A 25,808-nucleotide genomic window follows, 5' to 3' on the forward strand; every position below is an offset into this window, starting at 1 on the left:
AGTTAAAGAAGTTATTTCTAAATAACACTTATAAGATAACAAATGTTGACCAAACTTTTTCTACTGTACAGAGACGTTAAAATACAACCAGCTTTAATTAGACAAGACAAATCTCACAAATAAACATATTAGAAATAGAAAAATGTAAATATGGATGAGTTTAAAAATACACTCGTCACTGAATGGAAAAACAGTGAATAATGAAGAGAAAAAGATAAGCAGCAGCTTTTAAATTCACTACACTTAAGTGTATTCACATTTTACTTTTAGAAATATATACATAAAAATCACTTTGTGATCCTGAATTATCTTTACGTGAGAGATTGAATCATGAAGAGAGATTCAACACGAGGTAAGCATAAGAGATTAGCACATATTCACAAAGCTTCTCTCATCCTTCAGAGAAAATTAATTATTTTTAAAACTGCCCTCCTGTTTTTTCCAGACTCACTAAAGGGTGCATTGAAGACACGCAGGTGCAAACATTATTACGTAACTCAGTGTATCATTACCTTCAGACGTGTTTTAGCACTTTAAAGGCGAGGTCGAAGGTTTATTTGGTCTTGAAATGGATCTCAGTGACATATTGTTGTCTAAACATACTGTATACATAAGTGATTTCCTCTTGGTAGGAAAGACAAAAACTGAAATACTGCAGCTTTGCACACACAAACCTGTTGGCACTTTGAAAAATGAACAACTTAAACTGCTCAAATTATCTATCTAATAACTACTTAATTTGAAGACACTTATTATTGAATTTTTTACCCAAAATAATCCATTTTTAATGTTTCATATTAAGCTTTTGAAACATATGCAAGGTCTTAAATTAATCATCAGTGAAAATTGAGATCAGTAAGACACATTTATAGTTAATTTGAGGTAAAGATTGCTTCATGTTGCCTTACAGCACTCCCATTTCCCTGAGCTATCACCGCCACGTACTGTACATTCCTCTGAAAGATCTTAATTTGTGGTAAATATGCGCTGGGGAGAAGGAGGTCACAGGCTGTGTTAGCCTGCTCAATGGGATAATGCCATTTTCCTCCACCATCCCTCTTTTTCTTTATTTTTCCCCTTCATATGCATGACCTTTAAAACGTTGCGGAATGGAGGGCAGCTTCTGTTGGGGTTTAATTATAATCTGACCCCGGGTCACATCATATCACCGAGGGCCCTTGCATATTATTCAAGGATTTTAGACCAATGACGCCCTGTTGCCAGGCTACTGCAAGCAGACAGATGACAAAGCGAAGCAGCAACACAAAGGGAAAGATAAATATTTTAAATCAAAACCAATATAATGAATATGACACTATGGCTCCAAATCTGCACCCGATATTAAAATCCACAGACTTTCTCAGCCTGTGGCTCAAAACAGAAGTTTCTAATACAAAGATGAACTAATTCACTCTAATCCCCTTATGATCAAACCAATTCTGATCCTCTAATACCAAAACAATATTAAATCACATCCATTATAATCCACTGTAGCAAACTTTCTGCAAAGAAAACATCAGTGTCAGGTTATAAAAGATGTTTTTTGGTTTTTTTTGCATTTCTGTCTCCGCATATAAAACACCTTTTAACTTTAACTCCACTTTCTGGAGTAGTATTTAACTGGAGAAATTTCCAATCATTAATACATGGATTAAAATAGCAGCAGTGCTAACGTTAGCTGCTTACGTTAGAGCAGATAAACACATCATTTAATCCGTTACTTAAAATTTTGCTTGTGTTTTTAATTTCGGTAAGGATAAAAAACTGTTACAGCTGCATGCACACAACACCAACATACTGAAGCTGTGTGCTGGTTATTTATTTAGAAAAATGACTCAAAATGCGTCATATTCTCTTTATGCTTACTCCGAGATTATATTATAGCCATCGGTCTTATGGTCTGAGATTTGTTTGGCCATGAATGCGTATCATTTTCTCTGGACAATTTCGAACATATTGAGACAAGAGCAGGCAGATGGTTGCGAACTAATTTCTCATGGCGTCCTGATCACATTCCAAGTCTCCAACCCTAGTGGGACCACTGCTCTAATTTCCTACATAGAGCTTAATAACATTTGCTTCCCCAACAACCGCTTAACCAGGTGTAAAACTGTCTTGAAAACATAGGGGCAACTGACCTTAATGACATGCTTGTGAATTATTAATTGAATCCCATTTGGTACATTTACATATCAAACTGCAAGGTATGATGAGAAGCAAGAAGCGAGGTTCATATTTTTCAATCAGAGCTTGTTTTTTTTTTGGTATTGATTACCTTTGAAATTAAATTCCAAACATGCTATCTCTGCTGTGTTCCACTAAATGCTTCCCTGCTGGGCAGTAACAAGAAAATATGCGTGTTGAAGCTTTGCAAGTGGTGGATTTGTGTGATTTGCAGCATAAGAACGTTCTGCTTCTCTCTTGTCAGCGATACAAGATGGGAAATTTGGACCAGATTTCCTGCTACCGACGGGGAATTGTGACATTTCATTTTAAAATAACCTTTAGTCAAATGGCCTTCGGTATCTCACAGCGGTGGCTCAGTCCTATTTGGCTTATCATATAGAGAGAGGACAATGAGGACAGCAGATAGGCGGAGGCTTAAGGAGGCACCTTAAAAAGCCACAAAGCACCAGTGGCATTGAAGCAGCCGCTCTCTGTTTATGATAAAGGGGAAGCAGTGTGAATAGAAGGATAAAGGTTGGGTACTAAGAATTGCAAAATGAAAACGATTCATTTTTAACCAACCAGAATTTCTGTGTAAATGTGAGATGATTTTTCAGTGATGGTCAGTATTTGGAAATGAAAAGTGTTCAATGGATTTGTTTAATCATAGAGGCACCTCTTCAAAACTATCCACAAATTTACACCAATGTTTTTGCTGCATCATTGCACTAAGGAGGGTAGGCTTTTGGTCCTGTTTTGTTTGTCTGTTAGTTGGCAAGATGTCCCAAAAACTAAGTTAGTTGCAGATTTCACTGAAATTTGGTGGTAACTTAAGTAATCAACCAAGGTCCAAGTGATCCATTTTTGGTGTGTGTGCAAATCCAGGTGAGAGGAGTTATCTAAATGTTTCCACTCAGATCTTTTAGCAGGAGGTTTGCAAGATTTTAAAAAAATAACTAATAATAACAATTTTGAAATCCAGTCAGATTATTTCCTTTCTTTTCTTTGTGATGGAGTCATTTAGGGCTACAACTAATGATTATTTTTCTTGATTAATCAATTAAGCGTTTTGTCTGTAAAAATGCTCATTATAATTTCTTAAAGCTCAAGGTGATGCCTTCAAACGTCTTGTTTTGTCCAATCAACAATCCAACATCCAAAGATATTCAGTTTACTGTCATGTGTGAAACATGAAAGCTTCGAATCTTTGTAGTTGTAGTTGCAACCAGCAGATGTTTGTTGAAAAATTATTTGAATTTCAAAGTCGATGGTTATAAAAAATGTATTTGATTTTCAAAAAAATGTTTTAAAAATCCATTGCTAGCTGTTGGTCATGTTTTTGCACAGTTTTTGTGCTTTTGAGAGTATTTTAACCAAATATCATCGCTGCTTGATACAATTTCTTCAGAGAAATTACAGACATAAATAATGATGCAACTCATAGGGGCTGTGTATAGAACAGTATTTCCATTTCCAACTAAATTCATATTATTACTACATGAAGTTTGGACATTTATGCTGTGTTCCCATGAACTATTGCATCTTCCTCCGTGAAAAAAACATCCACTATTTTTTCAAATAACCAATTCTGAGGATTGTGGCTTTGGAGTTGCATGCATGTGCTCTCTGAATACTTTCTAGATCATTTCCTCATTGAAGTTCTCTCATTCCCTCATTCTTTCTTTACTTCTTTCCCTCCTACTATACCTCCAGCTAAGCTTTCTGTTCTTCCCCGCATGGATTGCATTTCTCCTCTCCCACTGCCTCCACCACTGGGTCGGTAAACCGGTGCTGACAGCTGGAGTTCAAACTCCAACCGAGCCACTTGACTGAACATTCCTCCAGGAGCGTTTCAGTAACCGAATGTAACCGTCAGCCGAAACAATTCCATCATCTCAAGAGGAATTGTGGTTGAAATACAAAACATCACATTACGGTAGGTCTCGTGTGCAGCTTGTTTGCGGAGCACTCCTCAAATGAATTGGATCAGAGGTGAGGCGCTCCCTTTGGAGCAGCAGCACGTCCGGTCCAAGACGGAGGGGATGTGCAGTACAGTAACGCAGTACAGAGCAGTTGTAAGAGGTAGTTTGTGGTTCAGCGGCCGTATTTGAGATTAAACACTCCAGTGGGTTGATTATCTTTCCATGAGTGAAGGTGAAGTTCACACACGAACCTACAGTGTGCTGCCAAAATGTTGGATGACTTTCCTCTGCCTTATTGCATGTACACGAACACCTGCACAATATAAAGAGGTTCAAAACAACAGTAGACAAATTTAACCCAGTAGCTTGTTGGATCAAATGGCCCCTCCCGTACCTTTCCATACAGCGTTGACCAAACCAGTCGCACACTGAGCACAGTTCTTTATTAGTAAGCTTAATCTTGAAGCAAAATAAAAGTGGATGAATAGAGTTGTTGCTTGCTGTTAATATAGACAGACCTCATGGGGTTTAAATTTATTTTGTCAGTAAAAAAGAAACAATGATTTTATCCTTTTCTGAGGGGGCCAATCTTCCGACACAGCGGCATGTCTTTCATAATAGTATTTATTCTCCAAACACTCTGAGACAGTGCTGATTGTCATAATAGTGTTTGTTATTGTGCTGTATAGCTCCTGCGAGTGTCTTTAAGTCAGAGCATTATGTTGTGTACGCCTCTGCTGCATTTTAGGCATATATTATCAGTCTGTCATTACAGGATTTGTAATTAAGCTTCAGCGCTGGATCAAATGAAGGGGAAGAGTATTGTATTCCTATATGATTATGTAAGTATGTGTGTGTGTGTGTGTGTGTGTGTGTGTTTACCTTCAAAGCCCAAAGTTGAGAAAGTAAAGAGCTGATCTGTCATATCAACATCTTCAATGTTTCTGGCTTGTGTGCTGAGTAAAAATGTGAGAACACGCTAATTAATGTGATCAATCATTTATTAATCAATCATTTATTAATGATCACACAACCGAGATCAGTGGGATTTGCTTTCAGAACAGCATGGAGGGTAAGCTCAATTCAACAGTGTCGATAACATCAAACATAGACGGATATCAGCATCATATCAGCCATATGACCGACACAACAGACAGTATTCACAAATTAACACAAGATAGAAATCACAGATAATATTTACAAGGTTGACACGGAGGTTTTAAGTGAAGGTACATCAGTCAGGGTTAGTGAGAAGAGTTCAGAGTCCATATTTTAGTGGGCAGGGACCTGTAGCGCCTCCTAGAGGGCATCAGCTAGAAGAGGTGGTGAGCAGGGTGAGAGGGGTCAGAGATGATCTTTTTTGCTCTTTTGATTGTGTGTTTAGTTATTCAACGGATGGGAGAGAGGTGCCAATAATCTTGGATGATTTATTGACTATGTGCTGCAGTTTTTTGCATGTGTGACTGTTCGTGCTGCTGTACCAGACTGATATGGATGAGGTGAGTATGCTCTCAACGTCGGCTATGTAAAACTGAAGGAGGAGGTTTTTGTTTTACTTTGAATTTTTTGAGCTGTCTTAGCAAAAACAGTCTTTGCTGGGCTTTTTTTTTTTTTTGGTAATTTAGTCTCGATTGATGTCCCAATTGAGTGTGTTGCTGATGTGTGTGCCAAGAAATTTGTATGAGTCAGTGACGGTCATGGGTTCTCCAGAGATGTGAATGGGGGTTTAAGGGAGGTGGCTGTGCCTGAAGTGTATAATGAGTTCTTGTGTTTTAGATGTGCTGAGCTGGAGGTTGTTATCAAGGCACCGAGTGACTGCTCGGGCTACCTGCTCACCTGAGTGATGTGAAAGTGTTATAAACCACGATGGAAAGGCAAAGTGGAAAAAATATATTCAAGTATTAAAGTGTATTTTGGCCAGTTTCCTCAGGAGACATTGTAAAGGAATGAAGGGAACGTAAAGGAAAATGGCTTTAGACTGTTTGGTAAGATTTGTAGACAAATGAGATGTGGAACTCTTTGTTCGGTGTGGGTTTTATGAGATGAAAAAGGTTTACAGTTTAGAATAAATGTACGTTCAGCAGACCTAAAGAGCACAGAGGTGACATAATTCTCCTGAAGTGCAAAACAAAACCTTGTGTTTAGAAGCTGTTTATATGAGATCACTTAGGTTTTTCTTTTCTCTTGGACTTTTTCTCTTCCTTTGTATTATAATTTTCTTGGTGATCAGCAGCTTTTTTTAATTTTTTTTTTTTTACTTTTGCAAGAACTTATTACATTGCGATCTTACCTTAATGAGGTAAGCTGTTCAAACAATTAGCCCTTTGTTAAAATGCAGTAAAAAGCACAGCGTCAACAACTTGACTGTGAGAAAAACAATCCTGCAGGACATTTCGATATACATAACTGCTTCATTTTTACATATAATTAAGTTCTGAGGACCAACATTTTGTTGTGATCAACAGTGTGCAAGATTCTCTGGTCATCATGCTGAAATCCTTGTAAGCAGATGTCACTACAGCTGGCTACATTGAACTTAAAGGTACCCTGTGGACCACTAGTAGCACTATGGAGCACAGTTTTTGCAAGTGGTTTTGTTTATATCATGCACGCACAACAGGACACACATGCACACAATTCACATCGTCATCGATTTCACGCTATTTTACTGATTGACAGTTGGTGGCGCCAACAAACAAGGCAATGTGCCAACAGAGGCAGTGAAGAAGAATCCTGCTGGCAAGAAATCCTCAATAGGATTTAATGTTTTCTGAAGGAAATGTATTAAACATGTGTTAGATCTCAAGGATACACATAATGCATTTTGGTGAGAAACACTGAATGTATTCATAGCTTTTGTTTGTTTTCAAGAAAACGTCACAGCACACCTTTAATTTTTTTTTTAATGAACAGACAACCAAACATAAAGCTGTGAACCAATCACAAGATTGTAATATTATACAGTCGCAATGCAAACAGACAGCTGTGCCTGCTCGACAACAGCTACCAGTACATTTAGAAAAACCTGAATAGTAATGCGTAGTACGATGAAAGCGTAATAACATGCTGGATCATATTATATAATCATATGACATTATATGTGACACATTGGCTCGACAGCTCATTGAACTTTGTAGGAACTGTCATATTTATTTTCAACACATTTAAAAGAGTCTATGCCAGTTAGTTGGTTGTCTTATCACAGATCTCGTTGTCGTGGAACAAGCTGTCTCTCTCAAAATCTGCATCACTAACTTTTCCAACTCTGAGTCGAGTTGAGATTTCTCAGTCCTGTTTGATAGTGCCGGAGCATGTTTTTGCCTCACTGATGTCTCTAAACCATCAAAACGTCTTTGAAGAGTTGCTGTTCTCCTTCTGCTTCCATCATTAAACATCTGCCTTTCTGCATGGTAGCATCTCTGAAAAAACGTGGCCAATATTCTGTGATCAGTAGGGCTAAATGATCTTATGAACCTACTTTACCGATTAAGTGAACATGCTTTGGTTATTTGCATTTCATGGTGTTTGAAGCCAGTGATGTTCTCTGTCTCATCTTTGCTACTTTGATCATCTGTCAATCATAAAAGTTGATTTCCATCATCTGCATCATTAAGTCACTGCTCTCGAAACTGGTGTAATACATAATAATGATAGAGAAAGAAAAAACGTCAGATTTCTCTAAGCATGTGAAAAGTGGAAGATCTGTTACACTGACTGCTTAGCAAATGTTGTCAGGTTTAAAGTTTAGAGGGTGTTTTGACGACGTGAGAGTTTGCATACTTATTAAGTGCATTACTTCAAAGGCAGCTGAGTGCAAGTAAATTTCTTCAAGTGTATATACAAGATGCTGAGAGGGGGTGGATTACAGTACAATTATACAACTTAGAAAAAACGCTGGCAGAAATTTTCCTAGTTTTAAGACTGATGCATGAGTGATACATGTTATTGCAATGTGGTTTTGCATATTGCATGGGTCTCTGGTTACACATTTGCCTCTCTGCTGAGGCTGACAAAATGCATCAGAAAAATAGACAGCTGAAATGTCTGCTGGACAAAAAGTGCTGAAAGAAAGTATTACCTGTCAATATCATTAGAGATATATTGAGTTATAATATATTTTGGTATTACTGTTACAGACTCCCATATTGCATCAATAGAGACTATATGGGTGTACATATATATATATATATATATATATATATATATATATATATATATATATATTAGACATATTTTTAGACATATTTTGTTAAAGTTATTCCTCGAGCAGAAGATCCAAGCACTGTGTCAGGTATAAAAAATAAAAAAATATCATCACATACAGTTGTGTCAGGCAATCATGCTGATTGGCTAATTGTGGCAATCATACAGTACGTTTAGTAATATCTTAATCCGGTCCAGGAATGTTAAGGCTCTGGACAAGGATGGATTTACCAAAATCTCTATATTTTTCTCTAAAATGAAATATGCATGACTGAGTAAGTAACAATTGAACTTTGAGTTTGGGGAAAAAAACATTCTGAAGAGTTTAAAACTCAAAAACATTAAACGGATTCATCAGGACTTGGATCGGATTGGATCGTTAGTGTTGGCAACACAAGCAAACAACCCCCACGACCGTCTTCACATTTTCATTCAAATGTTGCTAAATTGTGATAATATGTAATATATAACAGGAACATGTTACGTCACTTTTTTTCTCACCCATTTCAAAGCAGTGAGGAAAGTACAGACAGAATCACAGACATCTGTTATGTGATGTAACCATCACTGTTCAAACTTTGACTACTTCTACCAAAGTTCATATAGGATCTAATCACTCACAGTAAGAAGCAGAATGAGAAAACAGTTTCCACGGCCCGGAAAAAACCATAGTATAATTCTTTTTTAAAAACACTGTTTTGCCAAAAAATCTTAGCAGGGGACTCTGCTGACAGATTTGAATTTATTCAATGTATCCATAAAATGGAGATTTTGGCTTCTACAACTCGCAGATCAGGAGTTTTGAGCTGAAATGTAAATTTCTTGGTAAATGGTGACATGGGGATGCTTTCTGGATCCAGATCTGCACCAAAGACTAATCATTTATTCCTTTTCCCATGGCCTAACTTTCCACCATATTTTATTAAAATCTATCAATGAGTTTGAAAGATATCCGTCTAAATATCAAGCAAATAAAAACACAGAAAAACAAACAGATGGGACCAATTTTTTCTTTTTTTTCAAATAATTTGCATATGTACCAGCCTCTGCAGTTGTTTCAGATGAAACTTTCAGTGTATTTGTGTCACAACTTCATTCATTCACAGCATTATTTATGAGAAAAGCTTCCTGTTTATTTGGATTTTTAAAAAATCTTCTGAGTTTTACTGTTGTGGTTTATGGTGTGTTGTTGCTATTTCTCTATGATGATGGGATCCCTGCTTCATATTTTCACTGCATCATTATCCCTAATACACACACAACCACTAACACACTCCATTCCTGCTGTGCAGTAAGTTGACTGGCCACAATCTGGGTTTACGTGCCCCATGGGGCTCTATCCTCGCAATGCTCAGTCTGAAAACTCTTTATCTCCTCTCTGTCTCCTATCTCAGCTCTGTACTTAGCTATGGCAGGGCAAACCGCAGGGATATTACTTTAGTGGATGACAGAACAACATGCTTCCATCCACTTATGATCCAAAGGTTATATGGCCTCCCATTCACTACAAAACACATCAAAATAGATTATTTTTCTTCCTCTTACCACTTGCTTTTTGTGAAAATCAAAAATACGAAGAAAACATGCCTTGGTATTTTCGATTGGTATTGAAATGGCGTGCTTCACTGTGAAAAGAGAAGCCGCTTTATACAGCGCAAAGTACTCAAAGTACCTGTAATCACAGGAACGAATGCCAGCAATGACATTACATCTTTTATACAGCAGTTACCAGTTGGGCTGGGTGTTGAACGCCAAGACCTCTTTAGTAGCATTTTGTTTGTGAGTTTGCACCAACGAGAACACTTATAGAATCGTTCTTGTTTACTTATTTCGGGGGGATTGCACTGTTGGTCTGTAAATATCTCTCAAACAACTATTGGATTAAATTTTGTACAGGCATTTCCTCTATTGCCACCATGAGGTTAACAATTGTGTTTTTGTAGTGAAACATCTTGACAAGTAAGCTATTGGATGGATTGCCATGAAATTTGATACAGACATTTAATTTCCCCACAGAAATCACTTTGGTGATTCCTTAGTTTGTCATTTAGCACCACCAGCAGGTCAAAATTTAAGTTGGTTTTTAACCTAATACCTGCACAATGAAGCCTCATTTGTGCAGAACGTTTTCTATTGCTAATTCGCTAATATTAGCTATCATGCTAACACATTAAACTAAAACAGAGGACATTATACCCTCTAAACATCAGCATGTTAGTATTGTCATTGCATTTAGCTCAAGTACAACCTCACAGAGCTTTTGCAGTTGTTGTGGTAATACAAAATTAAACATATGCATTTAAGAAGACATATTTTGTTAAATCACAAAAAAGGTGACGACCATAAACCACAACATCCATGGTTGGAGTCTGGCCAGGGACCTTTGTTGCATGTCGTTCCCCTTCCCTTCCTTTGAAAAGGATCATTTTTGGGTGAAACATTGTCATGTCCACTTACAATACCATATTGGGTACAAATACAGAAAACTAAGTACAATAGCTTCCTTAAAGAAAGCTAAGTACAGTTAGCTTGTGAAATGCAGCTTTGACCAATCAGATTATTCAGCTGAAGCTTGCCTGTGTGTGAAACTTTACCATCCAGCATGGATGCTCCATATCATGAGCAATATTCAGCTAAGCAGTTTCCTCCAGCTTGGGTTGCAGATCCACGCCAAAGACATTTATGATCCTTTTGGCCTTCCGTAGACATCAAGTTAACATATGGCACATAATTCACTTAGAAGAGTTTCAGCTGAAGGCAGTAAAATTTATCTAGAATGATATTGCGCTTTTAGACCTCTCATTCCCAGAGCGGCCATGTTGTTGACCCCAGCTATACATGGCTATGAATAATATGGAGCAGCTTTAACATCCTAATAGATCATACTGCCTGTCTCTTCAGAGTACATCCACTGAACATTTGTTATAAAAGTGTGATTTATGTTTTTTCGCCTCATCAGGAGCTTATCGGCATCCAATGACGCACTGATAATAAGTGAAGTAAACCGTTCACTAATCACTAGATAATAAGTAAAGAGAAGATGTACTGTAGGGAGAGAGACCGGAGGAAGAAAAGAGATGTATGAGAAAGTTCCTGATGGCTGCTATGACTTAAAATATTTTAATTAGTGCTGATTAGGATTCATACCGCATTACACTGCAGCCATGTTACCAAAAAGCCTTGACAACTCCCAGGCTCTCTATGCCTCCCTCCTCTCACACCAACATACTAATTAATAAATCCTCCTTGGACAGCTATCGGCTTTGATTAGATCTTTATACTTGTCCTTACACCCTCATGATGGTAAGAACAGCTGATGTAAGCTTAATTTAATTGTCTAGAAGTGGTGCAACTTGCACTTGATTCAAGTACAAAAAATAAACATAACTGTTTTTGAAAGATGTCATAGGTTGGCTGTCAAACGTGAGCTTAGAAGCAGCTGGGAATAGCAAACAGTTTTATTCTTTTTCAAGGGACAATGCTGTTAATGACTGCGAGTAAGAGAGGATATGCTAATAAGTGATGTCTAACCAATGAAGCAGATGACAAAATCTAATTGTCTGATGAAGCATCCCCATCATTAAAGACTTTCTGACATGAAAGGTTGTAGCTCTTGACCCAGGACAGCATCAGCCGAAGGAAAGAAAGGCAGAAAGAAAGAAGGAAGGGAAAGGAAGGATGTGGAGTAATACTCACGGCCTCATCCCCGTCTTTACCATATAATATAATTTTCCTTCGTGGTCGCACTTACAAGTAGATTATTTGTTTTTGTTGTTTATGTGGCAGGCATTCTTCACAGTGGTGATTCTCAATTGGAAATGTGTTTTCTCACCTTCTTCTCTGACAACAGTAACAGTACATTTTCATGGGACAGAATCCCACAGGAGGAGACCAAAGAGCTCTAAAGCCTGAGTCTTGGGGTGAGACTAAATTTCTAATGTCAGGCCCTCTGACTGATAAAAATGAAGAGCTCTCTTCTTCACAGGGTTTCGTCTCACTGGATGGGTTTTCATTATGTGACCTGGTAAAAATCACAACAGAAGCTTTTGGGTGCATGTGGAGGGAAGCCTCAAGGTGACAGTTTTTTCTGAAGTCAAATGGGAAATCTAGTCTCGCTTCAGAGGTAGAGGCTCAAGAAATGGGGTCTCAATTCATGACCCAGGCTTAAACAATAAATAAAACATAAGCTGTGATGTTATTTTGGAAGCCACATGAGCTCAGGTTGGGCCCTCAACTTGTCAACATGCTGCACTAATCAATATTTTTATATTAATAATGGATCAAATGACTGTGTGTTATATGAAAGGAGTCACTCCTAGTAACAAGGCCACGTTATCCAACCCTGCCGTTCCTCTCAGCTCGGTGGAGCATTTTAGCACCTTTCAGCTTATTGTTTTGGTTTTACAGCCTGCAACTTTACTGTTTTGGTCTCACTGCTTTCATCGATTGTTTCCAGCATCAGCAGAAAGAAGTTTTTACTGAAAACATTTTTACTTTACTTTTACTTCACAAATACTTTTCATTATCTTGTGAATTTCACAGTAACAAACAGCGCACAGACAAAGTAAGCAATAATAGCAACTAGCTAGTTAACATGTAGGAGCATTAAGCAGATGCACAACTGAATACTTTTCTGAGGAATTAGTAGAGACCAAAACGATGGTGAATATTGGACTAACATGTTACCAAACATTGCCTATTTACACTCCAGCAGACATGGAGCTTGCTAGCATTCACTGGGAACTGTGTTTCTATCTGAGTAATGTAATATTTTTAAATACAGTTATATAATAATCACTCTCCTTTGAGCCATGTTACGGCCCCCAATGACTTCTGAGAAAACTATCTGGGCCTTTGTCCCACTAGATACTGCGATATATTCATCAGCTAGTCTGTCTGCTGTTTGATGCTTGGCAAGTGAGAGCTTTTCAGAGCTTGTTTTTCCAACAAATCGCTAATATGTTTCTACTGGAAAAAGACTGATGAGAGTGACTCTGACTATAGTAAATATGTGGGTTGTTAAACCAAAACAATGAGCTAAAAGAGGCTAAAAAAGCTCTGTAGAGGTTCACAGTTGGATAATAATACCCTAGTTTCATCTAATCTGCCCCTTTCCCGTGTTTTATGTGACAGATTAAATATCTTTGAGTCCTTTAATTGAGGAAAAAAACAGAAGATCAACTGACAATGAAAAAAAACATTGCTTGCAGCCCTATACATACAGTACATATATATATTTATGTATATATATACAACATCACAACTCACTCTTGATGTCTTGAAATCTAGTGTTGAACTGTGCTATGGTGAACTTGAAATTTTGATTTGTTCATAATATTTGGCACAACCACAAAATCTGTCTTCAAGAAATAATTTAATAGAAAAAAAAAAAACAATAGCAGGAAAATAATGATACCATCATGATCTCATAATCAGCTTGTCATATTTTTGTCTCTTATAGTAAGAAGAATGTTTCCAGATTCTTCCAGTGCGACAGGAACATACAGTAACTCATTCTTCATTTGCTTCAATACAAACTCACACACACACTCTCTAACACACACACAGGACGAGCAATGTCTCAAAGTGATGGAGAAATTGGAGAAGTTTCTACCATTAGTAGGGCGAGGCAGATGGTGTCCCATATTGGTCCTGATGGGAAGTGGGGAAGGATGAGTCATCTGACTGTATCGAACTGCTGATTTGAGGGACATGCAGCGTGTAACCCAGCCTTTGTGCATTTGTTCCAGTGTATGTGTGTGTGTGTGTGTGTGACATAAAGAGGAGGTGGAAACCGGAGAGAGAAAGATTGAGTCCACAGCAGGAGGGCAGGAAGGTGTGATATGAGCATCAAGTTATGTTTCCATGTGGCACAAGTTTTAAGCAAACTTCTAATTTTTTTGTAAAGTAAAATGAGAGTTAGTGTGTGTTTCCATCAACCTACTTTATGTAACTATTTAGGAGGATGTGACATCACATCTCATAGCATCTGAGATGGCCTTTTTTTTTTTTTTTTTTTTAACGAATGCAGTAAATGAGCCCGACACTCATGTTTCTATGACGTACATCAATGGCCCCTGTCTAGACTTGAAGATTACGTGTGCGATTACATGAACTCCTGACACCCCTGTTCTATATATTCTCCATCTTTTGGGGGTTTTCTGGTGGAGCGGTGGCCTGTAACAGTGAGTGGCGTCAAGTATTAGTGATCAGTTCTTAATCAGTCAATTGACAGAAAATGAATTGTGAACAATTTTGATAATGGATCATTTATCAAGCAAAAAGGCTGAATATTTGTTGGTTCTAGCTTCATAAATGTGAATGGAGGAAAGGGCAGGGCTAAACGTAAGAGGAGGGATATGGTGCTATCATGATGGCGGGAGGCATGAAAATGACGGTTTTCAACAATTTCTACGATTTCTGTTTACTTCAAACCTCACACCAGGATACGGGTCAGATGAAGTGTTACACGGCAGTAACAGACACCTTAGCTTAGAGTTTATTTTACATAAAGTAAAATAAACTACCGTATTAATGTATTACGGTAATGATGTACTTTGTTGTTTCCTCCTTGGTAATAACATTATTCCTTTCATAGTTTTATTGTAGTTTTATTACAGTAAACAAAGTTTGGAATCACGTTTGCATTTATGTTACTTGTCATATGTAATTATGCATATAGACCAGATATAAGCTTATATGCCTGATAGTGGAAGATTATTCATAAAGAAGCTACTATAAGCCGATTTCCTTCATACTTTTTTTAATCTTGTTGTTGTCTTCTTGTTTTTGTCTTGTTGATGTATTCAGCTCCCACATCTGTTGATTCCTTTCATGTGTTTCATGTAGAGTTGTTTTACCCCATAATAGCTGTTAGAATTAGTTTTCAGGCAGATGCAAATATACTTAAAAGTAACTAGAAATGAGCATGAAAAGTGAATATCTTTCAAAATTTTCTCTATCTCTTTCAAGGTTTTCTCTATCCACGAAATGTTCTCACCTTTTTCACCCCTTACCTGTTTGCATCCCTGTAATAAACTCCTACATCTTGTCTGTTTTTCCCTTAGTGGATATTTGATATGCATTGTTTGTTGTTAAATGCATTTAGGGGCTTTTTGTTGTTTTTTTTCTTAACTTTTTACTGTCCAGCTTCATGTTCAAAATGAGTCAGAGCAGCCTGGAGCCTGATAGCTAACACTGTAACAAAGGTGATTTGGAGGATTATAGTTTCCAGCTGAGAGTGTTAGAGTTTGTGTGTATTGACTGCCCTTGATGCTGGAAAGGTTAGATGTGATGAGGCACGCTAGGGCTGTGAAGCCTGAGAGAGAAAAAGAGAGAGACTCCTCTCCCTCTGGAGAGCTCCCCTCTTTTGGTTTTTACAGTATCACAGTTGTTTTTGTCACAACCAGAGCCCCATATGTCTATGAGAGCAGGTCTGGCACAGCAGGTCAAAGCAACAAGCCGCAGCAACCATCTGGCCCCATATTTGTCAAATGTCAGGTAGGTTTGATTCTCTGCCCTCCACCTCCCTGCCACTATCCTTTGTCATGCCACTCTTCCTGACTGCAGATGTCAGGTGGCAGCTCCCAAGTACAGTATCTGTGCGTGTGTGTGTGTGTGTGTATGGGGGGAGGGGGGGGGGTGTCTGTGTTTTCTGTATGAGTCTGCTTTTTCTCTGAGTGACACATGCCGGCCAACTCCTGCAGGGCAGTACTAACCTTTGCTGTCATTTCTCTTGGCAGCTACTCTGTCATCATCATCATCATCATCCTCATCTCATTCTCTCTCTCTCTCTCTCTCTCCCTTTATTTCTGTCCATCAATCTTTTGTTCTGTCTGTATCTCTCTTTCTGACCCACTTCCTCTTTGGCTTATGCTGTCACGTTCATATATCCGTTTCAACGCTAGTCATTCTTTTCTCCTCTCTCCCTCTTTCTTACTTATGCTGTCATGTCAGGACGCTGTTAAGTGTATTCTAGTTTGTCTAACACCACACAGTATGCTCTCTGTATCTCATGCCTGCAACTATGCAGCTTGTTTTCTTGGCGTCATTACAGCAAAATAAACCCAGATTTCGGGGCGCCTAGCGGCATTCAGACTGACATTACCTCTGCATGAAAACACAGCAGGTGTGCCAACGCAGAGAGCTCAGGCAAAACAACACAAGGTGGTCTGGGAAAAAAGTTGAGCCAAGCTCATCTTTTGCTGCAACGCAACCAACGTCATCCGGAAAGGCGCTGGTTTGGCCAATCACATTCATGCAATCACACATTCCTGGTGGATTACTTTGTGACATGAACACCGTGTTTCAGCTTTTTACCCTGCGACTGTCACAATGAAAGATAAAACAGTTGCTGTCGTGATTACTTTCCAGAGTTTTAAAAGCCTGTCCGAATATTACACTGAATATTACTATTAATATTCAACTGTTCTGTCTGTCTGATAAGCCTTTAAATGTGTCGTATTTCATTGTCTCACCGGTACCTTAAACAACACGATCCCACCAACGCAGCCTCTTGCATTGTTTTAACACAAGGCTGTTTTCAGTCTGAATGTGGCCTAATGGGCCCAAATATACTCAGTGCTTCAATACAGAGGGACGTGGGAGGCTGATGCTAACATAATGTAGACAATGATGCACTGAAAAGATAGCAAGGTTGAGCCAGAAACTATCAAACCTCACTCACCAGCTAGAGGGAAAGATATTACAAACATTGTTCAAATCTCATAGAACCTCATTTTTATTTCTAGGGGATATCCAAATGTTTCCAAAGATAACAAATGTTCCAGGCTGCATATGGGGGAAGTCATAAAAACATTAAGTCTTGGCTTAGAAGAATTCACTCATTGTAAACATCATGTAGCCTAAACGGAGACCTGGAACAAGCTGATACAGTATATGAAGGTGGGTGATATGTATAAAATAATACAAAAATTAAATAAACACAGGATTTTGTCTTGACTAATCCAGCATATTAAATACCTGACATATCAAAGTACCTCATAAACATCAAATACTGCCACAAAGTTGTCCTGCTCATTAATTAGCAACATTGCCTGTGATGGCTTCATGCCCTGACAAATTTCTTATTGACCAATTTATTTGTCTGACAGTATATTTAGTCATTTCACACTTCTCTAATGTGATTCTATCAGACAGTAGAACATGAAAATAAATTTTCTTTAAAGCTACTCAGAGGAAAAAGGAGAAAACTCTACAATGCCCATGAAGAAACTGTCAACCAGTGCAACAGTGTGGCCCACTGATGTGTTTTTAATAGTTTTTAGACAAAAATAGATTTATACAGTACAGAGGAACAAAGTAAACAAAACAGTACATGTTATCACAATAAATTATTCGCCGGTTGTGTTCTTTTCATGAGGTTTGTTGACAAAAAACATAAATAATATCACTAGACTCTTCCAAAATGTGTATGTATTTTTATTTGGTTGTATATTTCATGAAGGTATTGCAGATGGTCGTGCAGACTATGCAGTTGTTTGAACTTTGCATAAATGGGACTTTTTTTTAGATGGTATTAAATGTATTCAAAATGCATTTCATGTTTTTCATTTTCTACTGGTTTGAGTATTCTGTGTGAATTTGGGCTCAACAATAAATCACACCGTATGATGAGATTTTCATTTCCAGTGTTATTTCAGCTTCGGCCTCTTGAGAATATCTGACCTTTCAAGTGAACCTTTTGAATCATTATAACTTTTAATTAAGAATAAAACCATCGCATTTACCTTATGAGTCAGTGTATCATACAGTGGGCAGAAGAATTTTGATTTTCACAAACTCTATTTTGCACATAATATGAAATATAAAACACAGAACAGTACAATACTCAATACTAAATATGTTCTCCTCTGACATTTTTAATTATGTGCTGAATCCTCCACACAATAACCCAGAAATAAAAAGAAAACAACTAGTTTCACTTTTTATTTCCATACGGACATCTTGGTCGAGATCCCTGCAATAAAACAAAAGCTACTGTATACAGTATATATGAGTGCTGTCCTGTACTTATTTACTCACAACAAATTACTTGCTTCATTGTTTCAGTGCAGCAGAGCAGCATATCATCACCGGCTGTTGTGTTGATGTTGCCCTGATCTGTGGCTATTGACTTCACAAAGGCGGAATGGTAATTGAATTGCCCGCCGGGGCCCGGCCTTTCGCTTTATGTGGAAGCTCCTCTGTGTCCAGACTGCCAGAAAGTCATTACAGCAAATTAGTTATTCTGGCCCCATGCCAACTCTGTCGCGCTCTTCCCTCCTCACTCTTTGCGCTCTATGCCAGGCTCTCATAAACCAGGAAACATGCAGTTGCGAATATGATTGAAGACTGTAAGGTTATGAATTAGATATACATATGCTGGTGTGTTTGAGTGTGTGTGTGTGTGTGTGTGTGTTTGTGCATGGTTGACTGCAGTATCTAATCAAGCTTTGATGAGCCTCCTGTTTCCCAGGTGGCGATGGAATGAAGGTATCATCATCTTTTATTAATAACGCATGGGTGAGTGCATTTAGTCACAAATGTTCATACAGGAACTAATGAACACAGCAGCTTTCTTTCTCCTTTTCTCTCTCATGTACTTTTCTAATACCTATTAGCCGTTTGCTAAGCCCTGATAACCTTTAAAATACTTTCTGTTGCTACGCCTGTCAGGCTTTGTATTCTCGCACGGCACATATGCAGTTTACAACGATAACAGTGCCAGATTTACCACTAGAAATTGGCTGAAATGACAACTGTTGCTAGCAGATTGTATTAGCTGTATCTACCATGCTAATTAAGCTAACATTAGCTCCAGCTGCAGTCAGCATCCTCACCAGCTGAAACAGCATTGTTCTTATGTTGTATTGTAGAGCTATTTAGTCCTACTCTAAGTATGATACAGAAAAATGTACTGTGCTTGGCTTACATTGTTATAACATACTGTTATACTTACTTTGTGTAAGGTAATCGTATGTTTTCACTTTTTGCTCTTTTACAAGAGAAAAGGCTTTTAGGATGAGAACTAACTAATGTGTTTGGTGAACTTAAAGACTTCTAGAGTTAGTTTGCTCAGGTTGTTGGAGTGTTAACTTTCCCAAATCCAATAAAAAGCAGGGGAGAGTCACATAAATGACCCTACTTTCTGGTATAGTAGCATCCAGGACTGGCTTCTGCATAGTGTACTACACAGTGGATGTGTTAGTCATGAACAAGGCTTTTTATAACCTCAAAAACAAATGTAGTTAGTCAATGAAATGCTCCTGTGCTTTGGAAGTAACACTTGGTTGCTACTGTTGGTAGTTAGCCAGACATGCTAATGATTGCAGCTCAAACACATAGTTTAATCCATTCATTGTACTTTTGCTATTACTATTTCGCTCTTACTGCAGCTCACAGGCACATGGCTTCAATCATGGATGTATGATAGAAACTGAATACTGGACTTAAAGATGGCACCCATTCACTCTGAAAACTGCTCATTGAGCGCATAAGTTAGATCAGTCTTCTAGCTTCTGGGTTTGCTTCCGTATTGTACGGTTAAAATTTAAAATTTTCTCAGCTCAGGGAAAGTTAAACAAATATAAAACTTTCATGGATTAAAAATTCATAATACAAATAATAAGAATTGACTTTGTTTGCTGTTCGAGGTTTGCAGTTTTACAATGCAGTACCGCAAGTGGCCACTAGAACAAATCGGCAGGAAGGCTGAGTAGTGACGCCGTATCCAGCGCTCTTTAGATATGGGGTCATATGTTGACCCTGATGAAGGACGCAAGCCAAAACACGTTTTTCTTATAATAAAGTTGTTGAATACTACAAGTGTTGCTGGAGTCTAGACCCCGTCAGAAATCCAAGTCAGACATATTTATATATGCCATAGTTATGTTTGCAAAGCTATGATTTGTTAATCACTGTTTAGGGGAGGGGTTTAGCGAACGGTGTATTCCCTTTTCTTCATGAAGATAACTAGCTTTCACACACACATATATGCACAGGAAACCATGAACACACTTGCACGCATTCAACTGTGAGATAAGGTGAAATCTCTCTACCTCTCCTGTGGTCTCTCTTTCCCCGCACTGACTTACCGGCCAAATGATAGGATGAGAGGCCCCACCTCCATCTATCTGCAGGAGACTGATAAATCCTGTCACACACACACCGAAAATGTGTGCACGGGCATGGACACATTATATTCAAACACACATAGACTCATTGTCTGGTGACAATCATTCAGGCAGGGCACTGGCTGGTCCTTAATCCATCTCCATGGCAACAGTCCAGGTGTGTTGTGAGTGTGTGTGTATGGTGACCAGACCTGGGAGAGACGTATATGTTGCTCTTCATCAGCCAGCACACACACACACACACACACACACACACACACACACACACAAACACACACACACACAGAGGGAGCAGCGATGGATTTATCTGGTGATACTCAGATATGGCTGATAGGGTTAATTGGTTTTCAGAGGGCATGTAGAGGGAAAGAGAGACTGACACTGACCAGATTACTGTAGAGACACCAGGAGAGAACTGCCGGAGACAAAAAGAGCAAGAAGCATGAGAGGAGCAGAGAGAAAATTCATGTAAGTGATGACATGAGAGCAGGAAGTGCTGGGTAGAGGTGAGGTGGAAGAAGATTTACCTTTTACTTGAGGAGACGGAGAGAAGTCAGAGGTTGAACACAAAAGGCAAGAATGAAATGTGCAAAATGAAACTGAATTTGGCAGCTGTTTGTGTCTTTAATTATGTTCTTTGCTTTTGTGTCGCTGCATTAAATGTAATATTTCAGTTTGCCTTTAAAACCCATTTTCTCACGTTTAATCAGACACTATAACTGTGCTCTATATTTAATTGAGTTGGGATGCATACAGCTTCAATTAAAGTCCTAATGACGCATCCTATCAGCATACATGTACATGTGCAACTAAAACTTCCAGTACAAACATGCCAAAGATATGTTTGAGGTAGCACAACAGTCTCCCCTCCAGGTTCATTTAGTGGCTATTTTAGAGCTTTCAATCATATCACATGATCTTCATGCTCTTTCACCCAGGGACCTTTGATGCATGTCGATCTCGATCTCCCTCCTCTCATATCCCCGTTATCTCTCAACTGTTGACTCAGAACAACTAATAAGGACATAAATTACCCCAAAACACTGAAAAAGCCGCAGTGGTTTCAAGGTCAAGAATGAACTTTGAAACTCACGTATGAGGTAATTTAGAAACAGTGATTCCATTATAGTTTGTCCTCCAGAGGGTAAGTTTATTTTTGAACTGCCCACACACTGTCTTTAAAAATCTAATTTAAGACATCCTTCATCAAAAATGTTTGTTTTTGCTATGCGCTTATGTTAACAGAAGTATCACTTTCAAATATCAATATAAATATATATAAATATAAATATGCCTCAACAAATCCAGCATCTGTCAAGCTTTAGTTTGAATCCTAAATATTATTGTTCATTTAAAAATAGCAATATACTCCAGTAGTTGTTTTATCATTTCCTTCTTCATGTTATCTTGTTACTTGGCAAAATGAAAAACCGCAAGCAAGTGTCCACTTGTAGAGCAGGAGGAATACGCTAAGAGGGGGTTGCAAAGGATTTAACATGGGATGAACTTTCCCTCAAAAAAGGCGTGATACTCTACATTAATAAATACTGACGAATAAATCTAAATGGTGAGTGTTAGTTTACTCCATTGACTGTCTAAATATGGACAACACGTCTCAAATTCCTGCCAAAATGTCTTCTCTCCTGGAGCGGCCATCTTGCTTGTGTGATATTATTTGGAATCAGAGTCATTACACACATACCAGAAAAATGAACACTTGGACAAACATCAGCATGATAAGAACTACCTAAAATGACAGAAACCATCTTTGGGAAAAATTGATTTGACGTGTACTTTGATTTTTTAGTTTGGCTCATGTCCCATCCGCTAACATGGAGGGGGCGGGACTTATAACCTATAATGCAGCCAGCCAGCAGGGGGCGATCCAGATGTTTTGGCTTCACTTTTGGGGAGCTGTCATGACGTCCATCTTTGTATACAGTCAATGGTTAACTCACACATGCTGCGTTAAACTTTTCTGCCAGAGTACATATACAGAAAACAGTAATGCACAAAGATGCACCACTTCACTGTATATTTTTGTTCACTTTACAAGGTTTTTCGTCTCTTTAATCTTTGACTTCACAAACCTCACTTGAATTTTTACAGTAACAAAATAGCACTTCTGATGGCAGTAGGGAAAGAGAGGTCAACGAGGGCGTGATAAATGACTGCTTGAATGTAGAGTAAGAGTGGAAAACCTTCACTGCGGCCTCTACCCACCCCGACTGAAGTGGTTCAGTGTATGTGGGTTTGAGGACCAGTGTTGCAAACCTCAGAGCCCCAGTGCTCTTTCTAACAGAACTAAAATAGAAAATAAAATAAAACAAAAATGCTATTATTTAATAATTATTCCTTTCTTTAAAGATTGGTCTTTTCGCTAAAGATTCCTAAAAATGACCCATTTGCTCGATGATCTTGCAAGAGTAGCTGTCACGTTTTCTCAATCTTATCTTGTGACAACTCTCCATTGGCATCCCCAGCTTCTTTTGAAGTAGCGTGTTGAATAGTGTTGTTTCATATTTCTCTATTTCCCTGAGCAAAACTGACCAACAGGTTTTTTTCAGACACTGTAACCGAAATTTACACGTCTTTGCTTTGCCCTGAAAATGCTGAAAGCAGATGTGACTGAAGAGCTTTCCATCACATTCAACAGGTGTATGTAGAAGAATTTCTAAGGCCTTGAAAAACCTTTTGAAAAAGAAAAAAGTTTTAAGAGCACATTGAGCTTTCAGGACAGCTCAGATGTTGATGGCATGCATTTTTCAGCAGCTTTTGTTTTGCAGTCAGTTTTATCCTCCAGCTTGTTGAGATGGTTAATTATCGATTTCACTGAAGTTGATAACCAACTCCAGATGGTCCAAATCTCATCTGCTTAGTACGTTAAAAGGCTTTGTAATGAAGCAACTTTTGGAGGCATTGAAATATTTATCAATGTTGGTATCATTTCACATTGTTCCTTACAGCCTGTTTTGTTTTGAAATATTCCCCATCAGGACTGACTAAACACACATTTCTGTCAGCGCTGCCCTGCCTCGCACACACTGTTGCACACATTACAGGAAGCTGCCAACAACCACAACAGGGAGCGCTACAACCACAGTTTCCTGCTGTCAGTCACTGAGCTGCTGTAGTGGATCAACTGGACTTGTTGATGGTAGATGATGAGTGTTTTCAATTCAATTACCCCACCCATATTTTCCCAGACAGCCAGTGATCCACCCCAGTGGTTTTCCACTCAGGAGGGTCAGTCAGAGGTCAGCGTTTCCAATCGCTTCCTGCACTTAATCCCAGTTATCAAGCAGCCCTGATGTATTCAATATCAGTCATCCGTGCTGATGCTAAAGTTTGTCTGTGAAATCTTCTGTATCTAGAACTGCTTCTTTTTAAAGCTGCTCAAATCAATAGTTCTATATTAACAATGCGTCAGATAACTAATGTACATGTAATGTGAAAAAGGTCACTTGTAGTGATGAACTCACAGAGAATATTCACCCAACTCCATGGAAGCTAACAAAGGAATTTTAGCATCTTTCAGCTAATTGTTTTGGTTTTTACGGCCCACAACTTTGCTGTTTGTCACTCTTGATCTTCTCATCAAGCAGCTGTTTTCACTGAAAAAGCTCTAAAAACCCACTACACTCAGCACACAAGCATCAGACAAATAAAGTTATAGACTAGCTGGTGAACCAACTGGAGCATTTAGCAGCTAAAGGTATTTTGGCAGACGTCAAAACAGCTTAAAGAAAGGTGAATATTGGATTTCGCCACATGACAGAAATAGGACCCCTGAATAGGAACTGAAAACACATCCGCTATATCAATGTTAAAAGTTCGATGTTTACAGAGTTTACAGCTCGTTGCGATGCCCCCAAGTGAAACATAAATTGTAGCATTTTAAGTACAAACAAGAAAATTCAAACAGAAAAGTTTGTGAGAGAAGGACACATGCTGTGTGCTGCTGTTACTTCAACCCAATAAGATTGCACTTGGATGTCCCACTTTACATCAGGTACACAGAGATCCAAACATGAATATGCAAAATAAATTTAAAAAATCCAAATCCATGTCAAACGAAGTAAACACACTCTCAGAACAGCAGTTTGTTTGTTTCCAGCATTTAAAATTCAGGTCAAAATTTGACTGTGCAATAGAGTTAATGAACTAAATAATGAATAATCACCAAAACTGACATGTAAATAATGTTTGCAGTTGTTTGTTAGCGAGGGACTCACTTAAAATGTTTCATCACATCTAGTTTTTGTTTGTATGGAGGTTAAATGCACTTATTGTAAGCCACTTTGGATAAAACCGTAATGTAAAAACATCAGCGCACAACGGTCCTGATTATTGATAAATGCTAATTACTGCACAATGAACTAATTAAAGCCTCTGTAGACTGTGTGAATGAAACAGGCCTGGCCAACTTTTAATTCAAATAGCATCCCTGCAAGGCAGTGAGGCTTTCAGAACAAAATCTGTCATAGTGACGGGTACCTGTTCATTTTGTAAATTAATTAAATGACGAATGCAGGGAAGTTGCAGAAACACAGTGAGGATTGTGCAATACACTTAACTCATGACTGAGGTGCTTTGTAATTTCAAACATGCATCAAGTTTAATGACTGTCTCAGGATCTCTGTGCTTGTTCTCTCGACTAACTCAAGAAAACCAAATTTGTGACACGCACACAAACTTGTCACCCTTGTCAGTTAGCTCATTTACACAAGGCTGAGGCTGCATGCTCACATGCATATGCACACTGCATTATGTACAGCCTGAAAAAATTAATGGAGCAGAAATGTCCTTGAAAGTTAAAAGATGCCGGTGAATTTGCAAACGAGGAGCCAAAAAGCGCCCTTGATATATTGGAGGAACCCTCTTTTGCATTTCACCCTGTCAACATATAATTTGTTGATTTGTCATATATTAAAACATGAACGGTTTTACTGTCCCATGTGGGCCACTGGTGGCAAGTTGTGGCAGAGCAGTTCTTTCCAGTGCATTCTGGGTGAGAAATAATGGGTCTGGTTTTGGTCAGGAAACAACAGCCTAAAGCTGTAAGGGGGAAAAAACTGTGAATTGCAGCTGGCAGCAGGGGAAAAATGCACAGTCCACAGAAAACACTGTGTCAACAAAATAAATCAGCCAATATTGAAAAAACTCAACAATGGAGTGGTGGGAGATGGACTGGTTTGAACACAGAGGGGGAGACTGCATCATGCTCTTCCCTATGGCTTCTTGCCTGTTTATGTTGTGAGATCTTAAAAAAATGTTTGACATTTTTAATATTTAATTTGAATCACAGATATGGGTATATATTCATATGCGGTAACACTTTATTTTACAGATCCCTTAGTTTCCTACTAATGTCCAGTCTTTT

The 25,808-nt window shown here is 38.4% G+C and overlaps 1 protein-coding gene across 1 annotated transcript in view; it reads left to right on the top strand.

The window, feature by feature from the left end:
• The window catches only part of b4galt2 (UDP-Gal:betaGlcNAc beta 1,4- galactosyltransferase, polypeptide 2), a 191,995-nt gene that overhangs the window by 118,781 nt on the left and 47,406 nt on the right, over positions 1–25,808 (top strand). The window lies entirely within an intron of this gene.

The sequence above is a fragment of the Thunnus thynnus genome, chromosome 12 (assembly GCF_963924715.1).
Source record: "Thunnus thynnus chromosome 12, fThuThy2.1, whole genome shotgun sequence".
In the NCBI taxonomy this organism is placed as follows: Eukaryota; Metazoa; Chordata; class Actinopteri; order Scombriformes; family Scombridae; genus Thunnus; species Thunnus thynnus.